At 43.5% G+C, this 16,400-nt stretch overlaps 1 protein-coding gene across 4 annotated transcripts in view; it reads left to right on the top strand.

Annotated features, from left to right (window-relative positions):
- Positions 1-16,400, top strand: part of LOC144755198 (coagulation factor XIII B chain-like) — a 603,405-nt gene that overhangs the window by 187,498 nt on the left and 399,507 nt on the right. The window lies entirely within an intron of this gene.

Below are 16,400 nucleotides of genomic sequence, written 5' to 3'. Positions count from 1 at the left end.
TTGCTATCAAACACTTTCCCTAATGCTCCACTAACCGGAGTGGGAATAGTAATTTTTACCCCTCCACTAGCCAACACTTTCCTTACTGTTACACTCACTGGAATGGGAATAGTAATTTTTACTCATCCCCTATCTAACATTTTCCCTACTGTTGCACTCACTGGAGTGGGAATAGTAAGTTTTACCATTCTGCTATTCAACACTTTCCCTACTGTTGCACTCACTGGAGTTGGAATAGTACACTTTGTCTCTCCGCTATCCAACACTTTCCCTACAGTTGCACTCATTGTAGTGATAATAGTAATTGTTACCCCTCCGCTATCCAACACTTTCCCTACTGTTGCACTAACTGGAGTGGGAATAGTAATTTTGACCCCTTTGCTATCCAACACTTTCTCTACTGTTGCACTAACTGGAGTGGGAATAGTAATTTTTACCCCTCCGCTATCCAACACTTTCCCTACTGTTGCATTAACTGGAGTGGGAATAGTAATGTTTACCCCTCCGCTATCTAACACTTTCCCTACTGAGGCACTCACTTGAGTGGGAATAGTATTTTTTACCCCTATGCAATCCAACATTTTCCCAATGGTTGAACTCTCTGGAGTGTGAATCGTAATTGTATCCCTCCGCTATCCAACACTTTCCCTCCTGTTGTACTCGCTGGAGTGGGATTAGTCAGTTTTACTAGTCCGCTATCCAACATTTTCCCTACTGTTGCACTAACTGGCGTGGCAATAGTAATTTTTACTCCTCCGCTATCCAACACTTTCCCTACTGTTGCACTCACTGGAGTGGGAATAGTAATTTTTACCATTCTGCTATCCAACACTTTACCTACTGTTGCACTCACTGGAGTTGGAATAGCAAGTTTTACCATTCTGCTATCCAACACTTTACCTACTGTTGCACTCACTGGAGTTGGAATAATACGTTTTATCCCTCCGCTATCCAACACTTTCCCTACAGTTGCAATCATTGTAGTGGGAATAGTAATTGTTACCCCTCCGCTATCCAACACTTAACCTACTGTTGCACTAACTGGAGTGGGAATAGTAATTTTGACCCCTTCGCTACCCAATACTTTTCCTACTGTTGCACTAACTGGAGTTGGAATAGTAATTTTTACCCCTCCGCTATCCAACACTTTCCCTACTGTTGCACTAACCGGAGTGGGAATAGTAATTTTTATCCCTTCACTATCCAACACTTTCCCTACTGTTGCACTAATTGGAGTGGGAATAGTAATTTTTACCCCTTCGCAATCAAACACTTTCCCAATGATTGCACTCTCCGGAGTGGGAATAGTAATTTGTATCCCTCCGCTATCCAACACTTTCCCTCCTGTTGTACTCACTGGAGTGGGATTAGTCATGTTTTACTAGTCCGTTATCCAACATTTTCCCTACTGTTGCACTAACTGGAGTGGCAATAGTAAGTTTTACTCCTCTGCTATCCAACACTTTCCCTACTGTTGCACTCACTGGAGTGGGATTATTAATTTTTACTAGTTTGCTATCAAACACTTTCCCTACTGCTGCACTAACTGGAGTAGGAATAGTCATTGTTACCTCTCCACTAGTCAACACTTTCCTTACTGTTACACTCACTGGAGTGGGAATAGTAATTTTTACTCCTCCGCTATCCAACACTTTCCCTACTGTTGCACTCACTGGAGTGGGAATAGTACGTTTTACCGTTCTGATATCCAACACTTTCCCTACTGTTGCACTCACTGGAGTTGGAATAGTACGTTTTATCCCTCCGCTATCCAACACTTTCCCTACAGTTGCACTCATTGTAGTGGGAATAGTAATTGTTACCCCTCCGCTATCCAACACTTTCCCTACTGTTGCACTAACTGGAGTGGGAATAGTAATTTTGACCCCTTTGCTATCCAACACTTTCTCCACTGTTGCACTAACTGGAGTGGGAATAGTAATTTTCACCCCATGCTATCCAACACTTTCCCTAATGTTGCATTAACTGGAGTGGGAATAGTAATGTTTACCCCTCCGCTATCTAACACTTTCCAAACTGAGGCACTCACTTGAGTGGGAATAGTAATTTTTACCCCTATGCAATCCAACATTTTCCCAATGGTTGCACTCTCTGGAGTGGGAATAGTAATTTGTATCCCTCCGCTATCCAACACTTTCCCTCCTGTGTAACTCACTGGAGTGGGATTAGTCATTTTTACGAGTCCGCTATCCAACATTTTTCCTACTATTGCACTAACTGGAGTGGCAATAGTAAGTTTTACTCCCCCGCTATTCAACACTTTCCCTACTGTTGCACTCAATGGAGTGGGAATAAAAAATGTTACCCCTCCACTATCCACCACTTTCCCTACTGTTGCACTCACTGGAGTGGGATTAGTCATTTTGTACTAGTTTGCTATCCAACACTTTCCCTACTGTTGCACTCACTGGAGTGGGAATAGAAATTTTTACCATTCTGCTATCCAACACTTTACCTACTGTTGCACTCACTGGAGTTGGAATAGTAAGTTTTACCATTCTGCTATCCAACACTTTACCTACTGTTGCACTCACTGGAGTTGGAATAGTACGTTTTATCCCTCCGCTATCCAACACTTTCCCAACAGTTGCAATCATTGTAGTGGGAATAGTGATTGTTACCCCTCCGCTATCCAACACTTAACCTACTGTTGCACTAACTGTAGTGGGAATAGTAATTTTGACCCCTTCGCTACCCAATACTTTTCCTACTGTTCCACTAACTGGAGTTGGAATAGTATTTTTTACTCCTCCGCTATCCAACACTTTCCCTACTGTTGCACTAACCGGAGTGGGAATAGTAATTTGTATCCCTTCACTATCCAACCCTTTCCCTACTGTTGCACTAATTGGAGTGGGAATAGTAATATTTACCCCTTCGCAATCAAACACTTTCCCAATGATTGCACTCTCTGGAGTGGGAATAGTAATTTGTATCCCTCCGCTATCCAACACTTTCCCTCCTGTTGTACTCACTGGAGTGGGATTAGTCATTTTTACTAGTCCGTTATCCAACATTTTCCCTACTGTTGCACTAACTGGAGTGGCAATAGTAAGTTTTACTCCTCCGCTATCCAACACTTTCCCTACTGTTGCACTCACTGGAGTGGGATTAGTCATTTGTACTAGTTTGCTATCAAACACTTTCCCTACTGCTGCACTAACTGGAGTGGGAACAGTAATTTTTACCCCTCCACTAGCCAACACTTTCCTTACTGTTACACTCACTGGAATGGGAATAGTAATTTTTACTCATCCCCTATCCAACATTTTCCCTACTGTTGCACTCACTGGAGTTGGAATAGTAAGTTTTACCGTTCTGCTATTCAACACTTTCCCTACTGTTGCACTCACTGGAGTTGGAATAGTACACTTTATCTCTCCGCTATCCAACACTTTCCCTACAGTTGCACTCATTGTAGTGATAATAGTAATTGTTACCCCTCCGCTATCCAACACTTTCCCTACTGTTGCACTAACTGAAGTGGGAATAGTAATTTTGACCCCTTCGCTATCCAACACTTTCCCTACTGTTGCACTAACTGGAGTGGGAATAGTAATTTTTACCACTCCACTATCCAACACTTTCCCTACTGTTGCACCAACTGGAGTGGGAATAGTCATTTTGACCACTCCACTATCCAACACTTTCCCTACTGTTGCACTAAATGGAGTGGGAATATTAATTTTTACCCCTTCACTATCCAACACTTTCCTTACTGCTGCACTAACTGGAGTGGGAATAGTAATGTTTACCCCTCCGCTATCCAACACTTTCCCTACTGAGGCACTCATTGGAGTGGGAATTGTAATTTTTACCCCTTCGCAGTCAGACACTTTCCCAATGATTGCACTCTCTGGAGTGGGAATAGTAATTTGTATCCCTCCGCTATCCAACACTTTCCCTCCTGTTGTACTCACTGGAGTGGGATTAGTCATTTTTACTAGTCCGTTATCCAACATTTTCCCTACTGTTGCTCTAACTGGAGTGGCAATAGTAAGTTTTACTCCTCCGCTATCCAACACTTTCCCTACTGTTGCACTCGCTGGAATGGGATTATTAATTTTTACTAGTTTGCTATCAAACACTTTCCCTACTGCTGCACTAACTGGAGTAGGAATAGTAATTTTTACCTCTCCACTAGCCAACACTTTGCTTATTGTTACACTCACTGGAGTGGGAATAGTAATTTTAACTCCGCCGCTATCCAACACTTTCCCTACTGTTGCACTCACTGGAGTGGGATTAGTCATTTGTACTAGTTTGCTATCAAACACTTTCCCTAATGCTGCACTAACCGGAGTGGGAATAGTAATTGTTACCCCTCCACTAGCCAACACTTTCCTTACTGTTACACTCACTGGAATGGGAATAGTAATTTTTACTCATCCCCTATCCAACATTTTCCCTACTGTTGCACTCATTGGAGTGGGAATAGTAAGTTTTACCATTCTGCTATTCAACACTTTCCCTACTGTTGCACTCAGTGGAGTTGGAATAGTACACTTTATCTCTCCGCTATCCTACACTTTCCCTACAGTTGCACTCATTGTAGTGATAATAGTAATTGTTACCCCTCCGCTATCCAACACTTTCCCTACTGTTGCACTAACTGGAGTGGGAATAGTAATTTTGACCCCTTCGCTATCCAACACTTTCCCTACTGTTGCACTAACTGGAGTGGGAATAGTAATTTTGACCCCTTCGCTATCCGACACTTTCCCAACTGTTGCACTAATTGGAGTTGGAACGGTAATGTTTACCACTCCGCTATCCAACACTTTCCCTACTGTTGCACTAACTGGAGTGGGAATAATAATTTTTACCCCTTCACTATCCAACGCTTTCCTTACTGCTGCACTAACTGGAGTGGGAATAGTAGTGTTTACCCCTCCGCTATCCAACACTTTCCCTACTGAGGCACTCATTGGAGTGGGAATTGTAATTTTTACCCCTTCGCAATCAGACACTTTCCCAATGGTTGCACTCTCTGGAGTGGGAATAGTAATTTGTATCCCTCCACTATCCTATACTTTTCCTCCTGTTGTACTCGCTGGAGTGGGATTAGTCATTTTTACTAGTCCGTTATCCAACATTTTCCCTACTGTTGCACTAACTGGAGTGGCAATAGTAAGTTTTACTCCTCCGCTATCCAACACTTTCCCTACTGTTGCACTCACTGGAGTGGGAATAGTACGATTTACTGTTCTGCTATCCAACACTTTCCCTACTGTTGCACTCACTGGAGTTGGAATAGTACGTTTTATTCCTCCGCTATCGAACACTTTCCCTGCAGTTGCACTCATTGTAGTGGGAATAGTAATTGTTACCCTTCCGCTATCCAACACTTTCCCTACTGTTGCACTAACTGGAGTGGGAATAGTAATTTTGACCCCTTTGCTATCCAACACTTTCTCTACTGTTGCACTAACTGGAGTGGGAATAGTAATTTTTACCCCTCCGCTATCCAACACTTTCCCTACTGTTGCATTAACTGGAGTGGGAATAGTAATGTTTACCCCTCCGCTATCTAACACTTTCCAGACTGAGGCACTCACTTGAGTGGGAATAGTAATTTTTACCCCTATGCAATCCAACATTTTCCCAATGGTTGCACTCTCTGGAGTGGGAATAATAATTTGTATCCCTCCGCTATCCAATACTTTCCCTCCTGTGTAACTCACTGGAGTGGTATTAGTCATTTTTACGAGTCCGCTATCCAACATTTTCCCTACTGTTGCACTAACTGGCGTGGCAATAGTAATTTTTACTCCTCCGCTATCCAACACTTTCCCTACTGTTGCACTCATTGGAGTGGGAATAGAAATTTTTACCATTCTGCTATCCGACACTTTACCTACTGTTGCACTCACTGGAGTTGGAATAGCAAGTTTTACCATTCTGCTATCCAACACTTTAACTACTGTTGCACTCACTGGAGTTGGAATAATACTTGTTATCCCTCCGCTATCCAACACTTTCCCTACAGTTGCAATCATTGTAGTGGGATTAGTAATTGTTACCCCTCCGCTATCCAACACTTAACCTACTGTTGCACTAACTGGAGTGGGAATAGTAATTTTGACCCCTTCGCTACCCAATACTATTCCTACTGTTGCACTAACTGGAGTTGGAATAGTAATTTTTACCCCTCCGCTATCCAACACTTTCCCTACTGTTGCACTAACCGGAGTGGGAATAGTAATTTGTACCCCTTCACTACCCAATACTTTTCCTACTGTTGCACTAACTGGAGTTGGAATAGTAATTTTTATCCCTTCACTATCCAACCCTTTCCCTACTGTTGCACTAATTGGAGTGGGAATAGTAATTTTTACCCCTTCGCAATCAAACACTTTCCCAATGATTGCACTCTCTGGAGTGGGAATAGTAATTTGTATCCCTCCGCTATCCAAAACTTTCCCTCCTGTTGTACTCACTGGAGTGGGATTAGTCATTTTTACTAGTCCGTTATCCAAAATTTTCCCTACTGTTGCACTAACTGGAGTGGCAATAGTAAGTTTTACTCCTCCGCTATCCAACACTTTCCCTACTATTGCACTCACTGGAGTGGGATTATTAATTTTTACTAGTTTGCTATCAAACACTTTCTCTACTGCTGCACTAACTGGAGTAGGAATAGTCATTTTTACCTCTCCACTAGCCAACACTTTCCTTACTGTTACACTCACTGGAGTGGGAATAGTAATTTTTACTCCTCCGCTATCCAACACTTTCCCTACTGTTGCACTCACTGGAGTGGGAATAGTACGTTTTACCGTTCTGCTATCCAACACTTTCCCTACTGTTGCACTCACTGGAGTTGGAATAGTACGTTTTATTCCTCCGCTATCCAACACTTTCCCTACAATTGCACTCATTGTAGTGGGAATAGTAATTGTTACCCCACCACTATCCAACACTTTCCCTACTGTTGCACTAACTGGAGTGGGAATAGTAATTTTGACCCCTTTGCTATCCAACACTTTCTCTACTGTTGCACTAACTGGAGTGGGAATAGTAATTTTTACCCCTCCGCTATCCAACACTTTCCCTACTGTTGCATTAACTGGAGTGGGAATAGTAATGTTTACCGCTCCGCTATCTAACACTTTCCCTACTGAGGCACTCACTTGAGTGGGAATAGTAATTTTTACCCCTATGCAATCCAACATTTTCCCAATGGTTGCACTCTCTGGAGTGGGAATAGTAATTTGCATCCCTCCGCTATCCAACACTTTCCCTCCTGTGTAACTCACTGGAGTGGGATTAGTCATTTTTACGAGTCCGCTATCCAACATTTTTCCTACTATTGCACTAACTGGAGTGGCAATAGTAAGTTTTACTCCCCCGCTATTCAACACTTTCCCTACTGTTGTACTCAATGGAGTGGGAATAAAAAATGTTACCCCTCCACTATCCACCACTTTCCCTACTGTTGCACTCACTGGAGTGGGATTAGTCATTTTGTACTAGTTTGCTATCAAACACTTTCCCTACTGCTGCACGAAATGGAGTGGGAATAGTAATTTTTACCCCACCACTAGCCAACACTTTCCTTACTGTTACACTCACTGGAGTGGGAATAGTAATTTTTACTCCTCCGCTATCCAACACTTTCCCTACTGTTGCACTCACTGGAGTGGGAATAGTAAGTTTTACCGTTCTGCTATTCAACACTTTCCCTACTGTTGCACTCACTGGAGTTGGAATAGTACACTTTATCCCTCCGCTATCCAACACTTTCCCTACAGTTGCACTCATTTTAGTGGGAATAGTAATTGTTACCCCTCCGCTATCCAACACTTTCCCTACTGTTGCACTGACTGGAGTGAGAATAGTAATTTTGACCCCTTCTCTATCCAACACTTTCCCTACTGTTGCACTAATTGGAGTGGGAATAGTAATTTTGACCCCTTCTCTATCCAACACTTTCCCTACGTTTGCACTAACTGGAGTGGGAATAGTAATGTTTACCCCTCCGCTATCCAACCCTTTCCCTCCTGAGGCACTCATTGGAGTGGGAATTGTAATTTTTACCCCTTCGCAGTCAGACACTTTCCCAATGGCTGCACTCTCTGGAGTGGGAATAGTAATTTGTATCCCTCCGCTCTCTAATACTTTCCCTCCTGTTGTACTCGCTGGAGTGGGATTAGTCAGTTTTACTAGTTTAGGGAATTGCAAATTGCGATTCCCTAAATGCATTTGCAATTTAAGTAATCACAAAAAATTTTGATTACCTAAGTTGCAAATGGTAAGCCTTTGATGCATCAGAAACGGCATTTTCGCTCTCGCTAACGCGCCAATTCTGCGAATCGGCACGTTTACGAGGGCAAAAATGCTTGATGCATGTGGCCCTAAGTGGTCATAACAGGGTACTATGTCGCTTTCCATTCTACTGCCTTCCAAGAAATGTATTTCTGAAAGCCTTGCCTCTCACAGAGCCTTGCTGTTGATCAACCAACCACTTTGTGTGCACAAGAACTTGGCAGCAACACTCACCTGAGCTGCCACATATGTGGCTAGAGTAGGATGCAGTGGAGTAGTGATAGTAGCCCCTGCAGCTGCAAGTGATTGCGTCACAGTTGATAATAACTTTAAAGTGTTTTCAGCCAAAAGGATTGACAACAAAAGCCATTTTGCCCACATGGCACACCTTACACCAAGTGGCTGCAAAGTCTATGAATAAATGCTAGCCTATGTTTAAGACACCATGTTTGTGCACTGCAGAAACTTTTACAGTACAATAAATAATTTGCATTTATTTATGAGGTGACACAATTTGCTACTCAAAATACCTGTAGTCTTCCACTGGTATTACATGTTGTACATGTCAAGCTATTTGTGTGTGCAATTCCAAGTTGTAAAAAAGTACGCAAACAGCCATGAGGAGCATTTGATAGGGCTTTACTCAGTATGATTTACTGGCATCTGATGGTAATGTGATAAGGAACTTTGAGGTAGACAAGAGTGTTGTATGATTTTTGTGAAGGTATGCCATTATTAAACCTGTGGGGCTTTTATGTTACAAACGGAGAAAGGCAACAATAGACTTGGTAAACCGGAGTAGTATGACCGGTGAGTGCTTTAGTTTCCATCGTTTATGTAAATGTGCACACAATTCTCTGAAGACAAACACCAAATATCTCCTTGTGTCTTTCTGTAGTGTCAGTAGTGGAGTAGCCACAAAGCAACGCACTCATATTATAGAAGACTGCATTAAAGAAGTAGGAACACTGGGGCATATTACCAAGCAATAGCGATAATTATCGCTATTACTTGGTTAGCGTGAAAAAAATATCGCCGAGCACCGAGGATTTTTACCGCTGAGATACCTTGATATTATCAAGGTTTATCTCAAAAGCGGTAAAAATCCTGCGAAATGCATGAATATCGCTGAAAAATCAACGATATTCATGCATTATCGTGACAATGCTCTTAGCCATGTTATCCACCTTCCATTAGATAACATGACTAAGAACTGCTTTTAGCAGGCGTTAGCTTTTGGAGATATTCGCGCTTAGCGCGAATATTTCCAAAAGTTGTTAATAGGAGTTAGAGATGTTAGCGACTGTTTTCAGTCGCTAACATCTTGGCACGCCCACTTTGCATGTCATTAGCGATAATTATCGCTGACATGCATAGTGGGCACCTAAATGCCCGCTATCGCCTACAAGCTGTCGCTAACTGGTGTTAGCGACAGCTTGGTAATAGGGCGATAAAATTTTCACAGCATTAGCGGGAAAAAGTCCCGCTAATGCGGCGAAAATGCCCTTGGTAATATGCCCCACTCACTTCAAAAGCAGAAGAAGGAGGTAAATGAAACACTTACTGAAGTGCACTCAGCTTGTAATTATTATGTTTCCTTGATTTCATCTTCTTAACGCAGTTTGTGTCATTTTGATGAAGAATTAAGATCACTAGTCCTTGCAGCTTTCAGAAACATATGTGGTTTATTGGTAACTAGCAGCCCGCCCCAGCGTTGCCTGGGGCAGAAGGGGGCTGGGGGCAGCATTTCAGGCTTGCGTGCACTCCCGCCCCGGCCCCCGCCCGCCACGACATTTCCACTCCTCCCCGCGCTTCACTCAGCCGCACACGTTCCGCCTCCTCCCAGCGCTCCCACCCTTCACCTACCTCAGCCCGACTTCACCGCTCCTTGTTCCGCCTCCTCACATCAGCCCGACTTCACCGCTCCTCGTTCCGCCTCCTCCCATCAGCCCGACTTCACCGCTCCTCGTTATGCTCCCTCCCATCGCTTCTCTGAGCCGCACACGTTCCGCTCCCCCCCGCGCTTCATGTATCTCAGCCCGACTTCACCGCTGCTGTCCGCCGCTCCTCCCCGCGCTAGATGATGTCAGCATGCACGTCCACGTTGTTAGCGCACACGGCCGGCGCTACTTCTAGGGGACTACTTTTATTTATTGTTTATTTTTTAAATAGTTACTTGTTGATTGCTGTGAGTGATGTGGTGGGAATGAAAGAGCAGTGAGATCATACTGAATCTTGCAGTGGTCACACATGGTTGCTTTGCTGTGACATTAAAATGGCCCTGCTAATTAAAGATTATATGGTAGGTATGTCTTTCACTATGCGTATGACCAGAGACCAGGTGAAGTAATTTAATCACCTTTAAGTTCAAAAGGAAGGCTCTGGTTTGAGAGCAGTCTAGTCTGTTGAGCAAAATGTTTTAAGTCACAAAAAATGTATAGGTATTTTGAGATTATGGGGATGTTGGTAAGGGAATTGAGATAGGCAATGGAGTAGGGTAGGCTATTTTGGACATTCGGTTGATCACTGGAAAGGAACATGCTTGCATTGTTCTGATAAAAATCCTTGAAAGTTGGTGGTAGGTAAGGACAATGACTACAACCTCATCAGTCTTCATGTTAGGTTGCTTTCTTATGAGGGTTTGGTAGTTATATTGCATAGACTTGTGAAGAGTGGGGTTGCATCCTCCCCTCACCAGGTTTCGTTGATGAAGAGAAGGTATTGTCTTGGGTGAGAGATCATGCCATTGACCTACAGGCGTCTTTTGGTAGTTTATCTTGTGATAACAAACATAGAGCATGGATGATGGATAGAGGAAGAAGGTGGGTGGTGTTATATGGTGGGAGAGAAATGGAGGTTCATGTAAAATGTAGTCAGAAGTGCTACAGTCATCCTCAGGTGCTAGACATTTAGGAAGCCAGTTCATGAGGTTAGAAGAGGCAGGATAAGGATTACGTAGGATACACTAGGAAGGCAGATAAAGGTGGGAGGGGATCAAACAGGGCAGTTTCGAAACAGGATGATGAGGCGACTGATGGAGTGCTTGAACAATTTAAAATAAGAGGCCTCTGGTTATTTTGGGTGTCCCTCCCTAATCAACATAGAAGGATTACCTGGCCTGTCAATAGTTTGGAGACGGTCTGGATACTAAAATCGTGTTGAAGACGAGCATTGGACGGTCATATCACTAGGAGCTGAACTTATGCCATGTTTCTGCTCCTCCCTTTAGACTGTGTCTTAATCTGGAATGCTACAGGAAGGTGTGCCTGATGTGACTCAGTGAGTGACAGAGATCCCCTACCTGCACCATTGTTTCGTCATGACTGCAGGCCTATATGATAACCTTTTCTATTGGCCCAAACTTACAAAACTCCTAGTACCAAACATTGTGCCTGTATTTATGTGATTGCAGTAACTGAAGTGCATACATTTAAGTCATAAAATCTCTGTGTTAGTGCATGACCAGAAGACAACACAGCTTGGAAACAAAGAACATTGGTTGCTTCACCCTGTTTCTGAGTTCTGCAGCCTACAGTTCAAGCGTTAACACAATGAAATTGTGCTTTCAAGGTATGTGCTTATGATCCTACAGGTGTGAGTGTTTGATTGGTTCAGATGCTCCGTCCATTACCACCCCTTTTTGTGCTGCTTTTGGCCGCCATAAGTGTGACAGGGTATGCTCAGACGTGAGTCCCTTGCTCACTTTGCCACTGGATTCAAGCAAGCCGGGCTGAAGACAGCTGTAATGCCAGAAACCGGTCCTCGGAAGCTTGTTTCCGGTCCAGGGAAGGCATGGCTTGGCAGTTCGGGCTGGACTGTTCCCATGAGGCACAGGGTCAGACTGATTTTCATATAGCCATGTCTGAAATGGGGTGGCAGAGTGGGCTAAAGAACGGTGATGGATTAAACCCAGATCTTTTGACTGGGTGTGAGTGTTTGATTGGTTCAGATGCTCCGTCCATTACCACCCCCTTTTGTACCGCTTTTGGCTGCCATAAGTGTGGCAGGGTATACTCAGACGTGAGTCCCTTGCTCACTTTGCCACTGGATTCAAGCAAGCCGGGCTGAAGACGGCTGTAATGCCAGAAACCGGTCCTCGGAAGCTTGTTTCCGGTCCAGGGAAGGCATGGCTTGGCAGTTCGTGCTGGACTGTACCCATGAGGCACAGGGTCAGACTGATTTGCATATAGCCATGTCTGAACTGGGGTGGCAGAGTGGGCTAAAGAACGGTGATGGATTAAACCCAGATCTTTTGACTGGGTGTGAGTGTTTGATTGGTTCAGATGCTACGTCCATTACCACCCCCTTTTGTACCACTTTTGGCCGCCATAAGTGTGGCAGGGTATACTCAGACGTGAGTCCCTTGCTCACTTTGCCACTGGATTGAAGCAAGCCGGGCTGAAGACGGCTGTAATGCCAGAAACCGGTCCTCGGAAGCTTGTTTCCGGTCCAGGGAAGGCATGGCTTGGCAGTTCGGGCTGGACTGTTCCCATGAGGCACAGGTTCAGACTGATTTGCATATAGCCATGTCTGAACTGGGGTGGCAGAGTGGGCTAGAGAACGGTGATGGATTAAATCCAGAACTTTTGACTGGGTGTGAGTGTTTGATTGGTTCAGGTGCTAGGCACACTGCAATATCCTGCCCACATATTCATGAAACAGCGCCTTGTTTTTTGAATCAGATTTAAACTGTTCGACTTCCTACCTGGAACTAATAGTCCTGATCTTCTTTAATGTTTAAGCCCTGACTGGATATTGTTATTTTCTGCATATCTGGCGTTCTAACCCTACTACCCATGGAGTAAGCCGTGATTGCTTTCCCTCCCTACCCATGAGGCAAATGCAAATCAGTGGTAAACGTTGGAACACGCAGATCACTGACATAATATCGAATACACAAATATAGAATTACCAAAATATCGAAGAAAAAATATAGAATGCAAGAATATCGAATTCCTATCTACAAACAGGTAAGTACAAAAATATCGAATCAAAAATATCGTTTAACAAATATAGTTAGTCAAAATATCGAATTTTTTTAAATGTCTTAAAAGTAATTTAAAATTAATTAATGAAAAAATATAATTAACTAAACCATACTTTAAAGTACTTAAATAACCTTAAAATTATTAAATAATTATTTTGTTATAAAATAAAACATACAATTAAAATTTTAAATATATATAAATATATATATCATCCCAAAGTGCTCCTGAGCACAAAGACGCTACTCCTGGAGGAAAGTTCAACAGAACCTTTATTTGAAAACCGCCACAGCTTTTCCTGATTCGTTTAGTCAATCCCTGACGCGTTTCGATGAAGAATCACCTTAATCATAGGGTGGGGCCTGAACAATCCTGGAACGCCCTGCAACCCATTTTCTCCCTTTGCATGCACTCCCCAGTGAGTTGCATGCTGGGTGTTGCAGTAGCCACTGTACTTCCCTCTCAGTGGAGGCCATGTGATTTGTCCATTAATTAAAAAAATTCCCCGATATTTGCACAAAGTTTAAAGCCCTCCAGTGGGCCTCGGGAAAAGTTGTCCGGTTTAAGTATGCATTTTCCTCCGTGCTGCTGTCAGGCTGCCATTCACGGCGGCTCCGGCCGTGAAAGATTGCACCGCCTGGCAAAAAAGATCACAGGTCTGCGTGGCTGTAATGGAATGGCAGCCTGACAGCAGCACGGAGGAAAATGCATACTTAAACCGGACAACTTTTCCCGAGGCCCACTGGAGGGCTTTAAACTTTGTGCAAATATCGGGGAATTTTTTAAATTAATGGACAAATCACATGGCCTCCACTGAGAGGGAAGTACAGTGGCTACTGCAACACCCAGCATGCAACTCACTGGGGAGTGCATGCAAAGGGAGAAAATGGGTTGCAGGGCGTTCCAGGATTGTTCAGGCCCCACCCTATGATTAAGGTGATTCTTCATCGAAACGCGTCAGGGATTGACTAAACGAATCAGGAAAAGCTGTGCCGGTTTTCAAATAAAGGTTCTGTTGAACTTTCCTCCAGGAGTAGCGTCTTTGTGCTCAGGAGCACTTTGGGATGGAGATAAATATATATATATCCATATATATATATATATTACAACAATGTTTTCACTCCCGGAGGGAAAAAAAACTTGGTCACACCTGAAAACTCTACTTCAGCTTCTTTTATTCACGGAAAACAAACAGCTTGTGGCACAGTCCTGACATGTTTCGTTCCTCTTGGAACTTCTTCAAAGGTAAGCCTCGCTCTGTAAACCAATTCCAACTCACTCCACAGTTCGATATTTTGGAATCATTTCATTTGCCTCCAGTGGCATTCTTTTATGGAATCACTTCCGTTTTGAAATGAATTGTGGGACTTGTGGTTGTGCATGGAGCCCAGTCATTTTTGTTTCACAGTCCGATTTATTTTCAAGTTTGTTCCCATTAATTTTGTGTGTCTCACCTGGTGTTCTCTCTCCGTGCTGACTCTATTTTAGGACACTTTTTCCGACTCGTGATTCAAAAAGGGCTGATTAGTAATTGTAACCCTCCGGTGGGTAGAGCATTATGCTGTTTGTCGTTTCAGCACTTATTTCCACATTTTTATCTTCAGCTTGGTAGAGAGTTTTCCCGGGTCAGCTTACATTTCAACCGACTCCAAAAACCAATGCCGAGATACAGTCCTCGGCGGCACCAATCTCCCTGTTTTCGGTTTTGCTGAGTCCAACAGGATGGTTCAGGGCGGGAGATCTACGGCGCTCTTGTGGCGGTGTTTGACCTTCGGCAGAACCACGCCAATATCTATTACAACAATGTTTTCACTCCCGGAGGGAAAAAAAACTTGGTCACACCTGAAAACTCTACTTCAGCTTCTTTTATTCACGGAAAACAAACAGCTTGTGGCACAGTCCTGACATGTTTCGTTCCTCTTGGAACTTCTTCAAAGGTAAGCCTCGCTCTGTAAACCAATTCCAACTCACTCCACAGTTCGATATTTTGGAATCATTTCGTTTGCCTCCAGTGGCATTCTTTTATGGAATCACTTCCGTTTTGAAATGAATTGTGGGACTTGTGGTTGTGCATGGATCCCAGTCATTTTTGTTTCACAGTCCGATTTATTTTCAAGTTTGTTCCCATTAATTTTGTGTGTCTCACCTGGTGTTCTCTCTCCGTGCTGACTCTATTTTAGGACACTTTTTCCGACTCGTGATTCAAAAAGGGCTGATTAGTAATTGTAACCCTCCAGTGGGTAGAGCATTATGCTGTTTGTCGTTTCAGCACTTATTTCCACATTTTTATCTTCAGCTTGGTAGAGAGTTTTCCCGGGTCAGCTTACATTTCAACCGACTCCAAAAACCAATGCCGAGATACAGTCCTCGGCGGCACCAATCTCCCTGTTTTCGGTTTTGCCGAGTCCAACAGGATGGTTCAGGGCGGGAGATCTACGGCGCTCTTGTGGCGGTGTTTGACCTTCGGCAGAACCACGCCGATATCTATTACAACAATGTTTTCACTCCCGGAGGGAAAAAAAACTTGGTCACACCTGAAAACTCTACTTCAGCTTCTTTTATTCACGGAAAACAAACAGCTTGTGGCACAGTCCTGACATGTTTCGTTCCTCTTGGAACTTCTTCAAAGGTAAGCCTCGCTCTGTAAACCAATTCCAACTCACTCCACCGTTCGATATTTTGGAATCATTTCGTTTGCCTCCAGTGGCATTCTTTTATGGAATCACTTCCGTTTTGAAATGAATTGTGGGACTTGTGGTTGTGCATGCATCCCAGTCATTTTTGTTTCACAGTCCGATTTATTTTCAAGTTTGTTCCCATTAATTTTGTGTGTCTCACCTGGTGTTCTCTCTCCGTGCTGACTCTATTTTAGGACACTTTTTCCGACTCGTGATTCAAAAAGGGCTGATTAGTAATTGTAACCCTCCAGTGGGTAGAGCATTATGCTGTTTGTCGTTTCAGCACTTATTTCCACATTTTTATCTTCAGCTTGGTAGAGAGTTTTCCCGGGTCAGCTTACATTTCAACCGACTCCAAAAACCAATGCCGAGATACAGTCCTCGGCGGCACCAATCTCCCTGTTTTCGGTTTTGCCGAGTCCAACAGGATGGTTCAGGGCGGGAGATC

The sequence above is a fragment of the Lissotriton helveticus genome, chromosome 1_1 (assembly GCF_964261635.1).
Source record: "Lissotriton helveticus chromosome 1_1, aLisHel1.1, whole genome shotgun sequence".
Classification (NCBI taxonomy): Eukaryota; Metazoa; Chordata; class Amphibia; order Caudata; family Salamandridae; genus Lissotriton; species Lissotriton helveticus.
This window is presented reverse-complemented; position numbering and strand designations above follow the sequence as displayed.